The sequence below is a fragment of the Neodiprion lecontei genome, chromosome 7 (genome assembly GCF_021901455.1).
Source record: "Neodiprion lecontei isolate iyNeoLeco1 chromosome 7, iyNeoLeco1.1, whole genome shotgun sequence".
NCBI classification, from domain to species: domain Eukaryota; kingdom Metazoa; phylum Arthropoda; class Insecta; order Hymenoptera; family Diprionidae; genus Neodiprion; species Neodiprion lecontei.
In genome coordinates, this window is record NC_060266.1 from 5,657,709 (window position 1) to 5,666,371 (window position 8,663).

At 39.2% G+C, this 8,663-nt stretch overlaps 1 protein-coding gene across 1 annotated transcript in view; it reads right to left on the bottom strand.

Annotated features, from left to right (window-relative positions):
* LOC107220361 (ras-related protein Rap-2a) overlaps positions 1-7,883 on the bottom strand; it is a 29,055-nt gene extending 21,172 nt beyond the window's left edge. The window contains exon 1 of the mRNA XM_015658926.2: positions 7,608-7,883. The gene's annotated coding sequence lies outside the window, so the exon portion shown is untranslated. The remainder of the gene's footprint in view (positions 1-7,607) is intronic.
* Positions 7,884-8,663: the final 780 nt, after the last annotated feature.

An 8,663-nucleotide genomic window follows, 5' to 3' on the forward strand; every position in this document is an offset into this window, starting at 1 on the left:
TCGCTCTGCATAAATTACGAAAGAAACATGTATGAACGGAGCTTTTGTTATGCGTATTAGCTATACATATGGGGCATTCCACGTCAAATTAGCAGCCCATGTATCTCATCCTCTTCGATTTTAATCATTTTTTAGTATGATGTTCCTACCGACCCGAAAAGGTCTGGGAATTTTTTCAGATTTTGGTTCGGTAAGCACATCATACTAAAAAATGATCAGAATCGAAAGGGAGGAAGGTACATTGGCTGCAAATTTGAGGTAGAATGCCCCGTACACGTTGCCCCGTATTCGACGGAACGCGGAGATATTTTGATTCGATTTTTGTGTCACGAAGCTCATCGGATCAGAAAATCCTTTCTTTATTCAAATCCACGTCACATGGCGCACGGGATAATATCGTGTGAAAATTGAGTTTTATTAACGTTCAGATTCACGGCGGGACGCATATACCTATAAACTCTCCGAGATTGAAATCGACTACCTACAAAATGACACACTGCATTTCATTCGATATAAAATACGATATTGTATATTGTACTGTGGTACGAGAATCGATGCTGATTTACAGTTACGCGCATTTCGACGAGAGGAAGTTCCTTTGTAATTCGATACTTCAGATGCTCCGGCGTTTTCAGCACAGGTTTCAGCCGATAAATCGCTTCCCTTCGATAAGCTGAACTATCATTCTATCGATATATGTATAGCTTTATGTTTGCAGCAAACACAAGCCAACAATTCCGATGTTCTACTCCCGATTTACATCCTCTACAAATCCTTATAGTCAGCTAGCCTCCGATGATTCCCCGAGATAGCGCACGTTGCACGAGGTTCAACGTACTATTGTAGATATATTTATAAGCAGGTACATTTTCAAGCCAGGTAAAAGCGATATGCATGACAGACCGTTTGTTCGATTCTAATTTTTTTCTCCTCTGATTTTTAGGCACATCCAGATAAAAGCTCAAACGATATTTAGTCCAGTTCTTATGTCTATACGGATAATTTATTAATATAAATGCGGACATCACGGACATAAACTTCATCAATCATCGCCGTTATTTCACTCGCACAACCCGACTCGAACAATTCACTCCATTAATCCTTGTTTTCGTACGACATGTCACGAAAAATTAGCACGACTGTTCCAGTGTCACCATCAATCCAGCCCAATTTTTTATTTTTATTTTTTTTCTTCTTCCTTTTGCATTTACTTGTTTCCAACATTCCTCAGTCACCTCATTGTTATTGTTATTGTTACGATTTGTATTCTTTCGAAATTTTGCTTCCCCTCGCAGGGTGAAATTGACACGATCGAAGACTGGATTAAAATTGAAACTACTAGTGCTCTTTTTGTAGCGAGAAAAACATTTTTATCTTTTGGTTACCATGTAACAGTCTTTGGCTAACAATGATTAGATTAATTTTTAATCATAAACAAAATGAACATAGTTCTGGATAAAAGTTGGAAACGAGTTTTGTAACTGTAAGTAGAAAATTTCTTACAACCTATTCGTTCTTAATATAATTTTCGCTTGTATTATATTTTCTCGAAACACTTGCAATAATTTAATGTTGGCACGACTGCAAATCGTCTCGAATTTTTGTCACGCGCGATTCGACTGCGCCGTTTTTTGCGTAAATGCGAGTACCTACAGTTTAGTCACATATCCGAATATACGTAGACACGCATATACATATACACACATGTATATAGGTATATGTATACAAATGCCATGGTGCAGATTATCGGTTTCCCATTAATCCTGAAATGACCAATTTGCCAATACCATTCGAAAGAGGAAATGGCTTACCACGTTCACGTTTCTTCTCTTTGATCGGTATATTATTACTTGTTTTGCATGAGAATTCTATGTGAAAAATCACCCTGCATGATTAGACGCTGCAGGCTGACCGGATAATTTTCCTCCTTCCCAACTCAACTTCCAATCTCCGATGATCGACGAGGTTCGAAATTCGGAAACAAACCATCCCACATTCTCACACGGAAGGAAAAAAATGCTACCGATATTTCCACAGGATTGATCTCTACACCATGCATCTGATACTGTCAAGCCATTAGACGCGACTTACCCTTCGAAATGGGTTTGTAGTCCTCCACCGACAAACCATCGCCAGAACGACATAAATCAGAGGGAAAAACTAAACTGGAAAATCTCGCGGTCACGGATTGTAATAAAAATATACACACGCATATACGTATATTTATATATATACTGCAGATCCCTCGGTTCTATTTATTCTCTTTCATACTCACGACCACATTGTCATGTGCCGCAGGAATTTTTCACCCCCATTTTCCGAATTTTCGTTAACGACCACACACACATTCCACACATGATCAGAGACTTATTTTTACAAAAAATCTACCTCTGCATTTTATATCTTCGAAGTAACCTACAACAGTCCATATTCTTTTCCAAACAAATAAAGGTACGGTTATTTCCGCAGTTGTGTAACCCAGAGGGTATGTAATGTAATATTTATCCTGATTTTTTCATGCGTTGATTCTGTACATCTACCCTTATTATATATCTATGTACATAGGAACTCGAAAACTCGAGTCGGGATTTTTTTCCGGTTTAATCTTGAAGCTAATGAAATATGCGGATGTAAATCAGGAATTACGTCGATAATAATCCGATGACATACTTTGCCTTCCTTCGTAATATAATAAATTTTACGGAGAGATTGTCACGGGGCTTAATTACAGAATTACAAAATTTCGTTTTCCGCCTCGCGGGCCAATCGAAGCTGATCGTGATTCTTTCCGCAAGCTCATTTGACAGTGTGACCCTGATTTACGATCACGGTGCCTTTGTATTATACATATATACCCGCGCCTAAGTGTCGCTGGATAAAGTAAATAAAATTAAAAGTTTCCTCGGATTTTTCGGAGGGTCGTAAATCACGCCCCTCTTGACCCGTAACAGTGAACACCGCTCGAGGCTCGAAGTAATTCAACACATCCGCCAAAGAATCCAACAAAAGCCTGCAACACCCTGTTGCTGTTGAATAACTTTCGAGCCGAGGGGATGAAAATGACGAGCGAGAAATAAATACGAGGCATGTATAACCACTCGTTTTGAATCACTCATCCGGCGAGGTACAAGATTTCGGGATATCAGTGAATCAGGACTAAGAATTCACCCGAGATTCTCCACTGATTGAACACCTCGAATCATCCAATCTACCACCTGCGGTCGATTGGACAATTTCGAACTCGATTCCCGGAAGAAACAAATCGATCCACCGTGTATTCTATATACAGCTTTCAAACTTTGCTGTTTCCCGCAACTCCTAATCCGCCTTCCATCTTTATTTTCATGCACGATCTGTAACTACTAGAGCCGATTTTACCCTCCGAGCATGAAATTACCCGCGAATCCTTCCTGAGCCAGAGGCAATTTTTATACACTGATGGAAATTTCATTTTTTATGGTTACCGAATGGTTCTAACTATAAATTCCTAACCAATTTGAACTTGGCAACAGTGAAGTATGTATGAAGGAAAAATTATCAGAATATGAATCCAACTATAGAATTTTTTACTAACGAGGAGCTGAAAATCAGTATCGTTACAATTGCGAAGGCCTTTAAATATTGTTGGAATTGTGCGATTATAATTTTTAATACACTAAATTTTCTGGTTTTAGGAACGTTTAATCTGTTCACAGAATTCAGTACATATTTTTCGATCAAACAAGGCGCGAACAACTACCAAAAAATGTAGTCCAAGTGAGGTTGATCAAAAAGTCTAGTAACACATCTAAATTTTCTTGTTACAGCATCGAAACTGATTTCCGTAAATCAGTAAACTATGTTCGGAATAATATTTTTTGAACTAGAATTTTCTGTCGGCGTGAATATTGCTGCTTGAGCCATTTCAAAGTTCGGCTTGAAATCGCGAATAATATTTCTCGAGGACTTAAGCGCGAGGCGTAATCACCGTTTCTATGGAAATTTTTCAACCGAGTGATATCAGAACCGTATTTGCACAAATTGCGTCAATTGCCACCCCGTGCGATACGGTCAATTAGAGAGACTGCTGTACCCGGGCAGACGTATAACAACTAGAGATAGGGTCTAATTGTTCCCTGAAGTGAACCACGGAACTTGCCACACGGGACAAAACGACGTCCCTCTGTGCGACGGTGAGTGTGGTAATTAATTAATTAATTAATTAATAGAGAGTTCCAAATCCCGGTATTGAAATAAGCATCGATACATGTAATCATGACTGGGATTTCACGCTCCTTGATTCATTTCATTACATCAGATTGATGTTGCAAATAATTTTCAAGTACCCCAATTATCGGTATATCACGGATGGAGATTTCTTCGAATAATAATAATCTGCAATTATCCAACCTTCGCATCGCCGTGAATTTACTACATTGGAAAAGAAAAGTGGGAGAATCCAGGGGAAAAAAGATGCTTCAAATTTTTTTCACCTGCTGAATTTTTCATGTAGTTGCGGAATTTTAAAGCGTCTGCGGCATTGCGTGAAGCATGAAGATACACACACAAGCCGACGCTGCACGGAGGGAATTTAAAAAAATGAAAAAATATTCTCGTAAAGAGATAGTAAACCTACGACGCAGCGGACTTATGGCCAAGGATGAGTGTTGTCGGTATAACTTGAGGCATTGCAGTACGCCTTTTATCATCCGTAGCATTAAAAATGTATCTAGTCCCGGATAATAAACTGGGCTACTTTACTATGACGGAGCCTGGTAGCGGAACTAAAACGCAACCATTTCGTGCATTTCCGAGAGCAACTCAACCACTTCGTTTTACACTATGCCATAAATTTTCACATGGATACAACGAGTGTCACGCAAATGATTCGCATATGGTAGTTTTCGCTTGAATCGAATAAATATGGTTTTCAAGTTACCGAAGCTCATGATCGTCCAGATCACTTCTTTCACTTTTACCTCCGGAAAAATGATCCCACACTGCATGGATTTCAACCGATATTAATAGGCAGCCGAGGTCATTTCCGGGTAAAACAGATTCCCTTACCGACATTTTACCGATACTTAGCTAAGACACAAACCTTCTTCAATAATGTTCCATCGGCAAATGTCGGTATGGAAATCGGTATCCATAATCGGCCTTGTCTACCTAGCGACGATTATGAACTCGAAAAGGAGTCCCGACATAATATCATTGCGCTACGTGACACCCACCGTCGTCTTAGCCGACACAAATGTAAATTTGTACGAGGGTTCCAAGAGAAGATATGTAAAATACTGTTTGACTTCGCAGTGCTGACCCAGCTAATTCGCCAACTAGACCGTGACTTGGGATTTTATACAATGATAACAAACCTGTACCCTGCTGGCCAAAGGATGAGGACGAATACCAAACCGTTATTTCGACGGATATACTGCACTGATTACGAGACTTCGGACATGGCCAGACGGTATAAAAACAACGTAATTTCACCCGACGATTTAGTTCATCGATTATGGCAAAGTTTCTTGATTTTTTATTTTGCTCAACAAGAGAGGACATTGATTGGAATTTATTTGTAACATTACTTATATCGTCAAAGTTTCTTTGATTCATCATCCTAAATTATTGTTCCCGTTCTCCCATTTATTGGAAATCGTCGTGCAAGTTCTCTTACGGCAAAAGTCGGCAACAAGTTTATTATTTGCACAACACGATTTCTTCTTGAGCAAATAGCAATTCACCTACTGCTACGTTTCCAATATTAGTGAACGTTTCGAATCAGGGTCACACGTTGCAACTAAAGTTTATTCGTTACGCATCATACGTTATATTATACTCATACTGTCCAGTTATATATTTGCTTCTGCAAGTTTCATTCGAGTCTATCCACATCTGTTCAATGATTCGTGAATGTTTAAGTTCGCTCGAAATGAATAAAATGTTTAGTGCAGCGTTACGACGATTTTTCCGCTCTCCAACAACTTTTCCCCAGCGAATATTGTGAATCTATCATATTTGAAAAGTCTACGTTATACAACATAGAATATAAATAAAACCTTAATATTGTGATTTGGCAACGCAATTCAAAAACGTCGCGGTGTATTTTAGCAAAATATTCAAGACGATTGTTCTACGTGTAAATTTTAACTGAAGATTCTGTCTAATTTGAGGACGTAAATGCTTTTCATTGATAAGAAGAGCACCTGTTTAAGATTTTTCCACATTCTACACATGTGTACTTCAATTTTCAACACTGGTTCGAAACTTGTCTTTGAACAGCTTCCAAAACCTTTTGTCCGATATTTCATAAAGTTTGAAATTCCTCATACATTTTTTTTTTTTTCTTCAATTCCAAGAAAAATAACTTACAAGCGTACAATATGTCGCGAGAGGTTTGTTCTATGACGGCGATACATTATTGAAAAAAGTTCAAATTTAATTCATCAGCCAGCCTGATGTATAAGGTTTCTCATCGAGAAAGGAAACTCAACAAGTGGGAATAATTGCTTTCTTATTCAAAATTTAAACGTCCACGGACTGTTTTTTCCTCCGAAATAATTTGTTTGGTTATATTCTCATATATCATACGCCATATACATTTATTGAGTTTACTAATTCGTTCAAGGATCTATCCTTTCAAGATCTTTGGGTTCAAATTTACCTTATATACAAAAAAAGCTGCGGTTTAAAATCAGTACCCTGCACGATTTCCAGACATGCATTTTGACTTGACGATATATTCCGAGTAGCAGAAAAAAACTTCACAGCAATAGATAGTATAAAAAACAACCCTCGTGTAATTGCGTGCAAGGAAAATAATAAAACGAGAAACAAATATCCTAAACTCTTCACTTTCAACTGAATTTTATTTCAACAAGAGAAAAGTTTACTTGTAACGATATGAAACAAAGAACCATTTCATTTGGATTGAGGAAATTCAAGTTTATCTAATGAAATTAAAGCATTACGTGTTATCTATGAAATATGTTCACTAGGCTTCAATAAGTGTGGATTTCTTCGAATAAATTTCTTTCCGTTCGGCCAAGTTGGAAATTTATTCTTTGCAACGCAACATTTCTTCTCGTTAGTCCGTAATTAATTGATTTCTCTCTATCAAAGAAAACCTTGTTCAATTCAACAATGAATAATTCGTCATCTCAAAGATTTCTATTTGTGAAGTGAAACAAAGATTCTCAGTCCAGAGTGCGCGATTTCGCGAAACCAAGTTAATCTAAATAATTTATCCGTCGTTTAAATCTGGTAAATTTCTATTTCTACTTCAGTGTACAAATACAATCAAAATTGTAAATTTCAGTACAATACGGAGTATAAATTTAACGAACTGCAACCGCGGACGAAAAGACGCGCAGCTGCAGATAGTATAGAACAACACTTTATCTAGCCGCACGACGAACAACTAGACGCCTTTGGCAAGTCGATACGGGATTGAGAGTTGACCAATGCGTATAAGGTAAACAATAATAATTCACCCTGTCAAATCCGATCTCTACATAAATTCCCTCGCATTCTATTATCGCTCCAGACACACATGACTAAACGAAAAATAACACAGTGTACACAATTAATTATCGAGGAGTAAGAAACAATTGCATGTAAACACTTGCCTGATCCAAATGCACAAGAGTTTCTTCCGCAAGGTTTCGACAAGCGGAGTTGGTCAACAGGTAGAAGCTTATTCGCTTCCGTCGGATTTGAGGCAGTTGCGGAAAACCAGCGGTCGTTTTATAAAGCCGAGGCGTGAGAGAGACAGTGAGAGAGCGATGGGGGGGGAGGGATAGGGAGAGACAGAGAGAAAGAGAGAAAAATAACGAGGGGCAATTGCGAACCGAACTTTTTTCCACCCCCGAGTCAATCAGCAACCTCTGACGCGATGAATCCTCGACGCGGCTCGCGGCGTGAGTGACGAGCTAGCTGTGTCCGGTACGTTTTGCCGGATTCCCGGCACGGCTATCCAGTTGGCGGCTGCGCTTTCGCCTCCCGCCCCTCGTTAAGCTCGCTACCCGGCCTCCGTGCAGCCCCAACCCTTCCTCTTACAACAGCGAGGCCTCGACCCTCCGGCCACACAGCGGGAACTCTGAAAGTTCCAGGGGGTTATTTCTTTGCCCGAAATATACATATATATATATATGTATACACGGAGTTTCATACATCGGACCGTTCTTCAATTGTACCTTTAGTAGTATGTTGTGTAACAAGGAAGCAAACTCGCTCTTTTCGGGCCATGCTCAAGTTTGCAATATGAGTCGTAGATAAATATGTATTGCAAATACGCGAGGTGAAAACACCCGGTGCCTTCTTTTTACACACGATTCTTTACGTAACGAGAGTATGTTACGCGTTTTTTCACCAAGCACCAAATTGAGGTTAGGATTGCGTAATGTCAGTCTTTTCGAAACGGCGAATGCGCACGGCGCAGAAAAGATCACTTTCAATCACCGTTGCCTTGTAGTTAAACAAGATTCTTTAGGTAACGAGAGTATGTTACGCGTTTTTTCACCAAGCACCGAATTGAGGTTAGGATTGCGTAATGTCGGATTTCTTTGCGACAGCGCATGCGCATAGCACGGAAAAGACAACTTTTAACTCTTGGGACTTAAAGTAGAAACGGGTACTGTGTGCACGGAAAAGACGCGTAAAACATGCTCGCGCTACGTAAAATT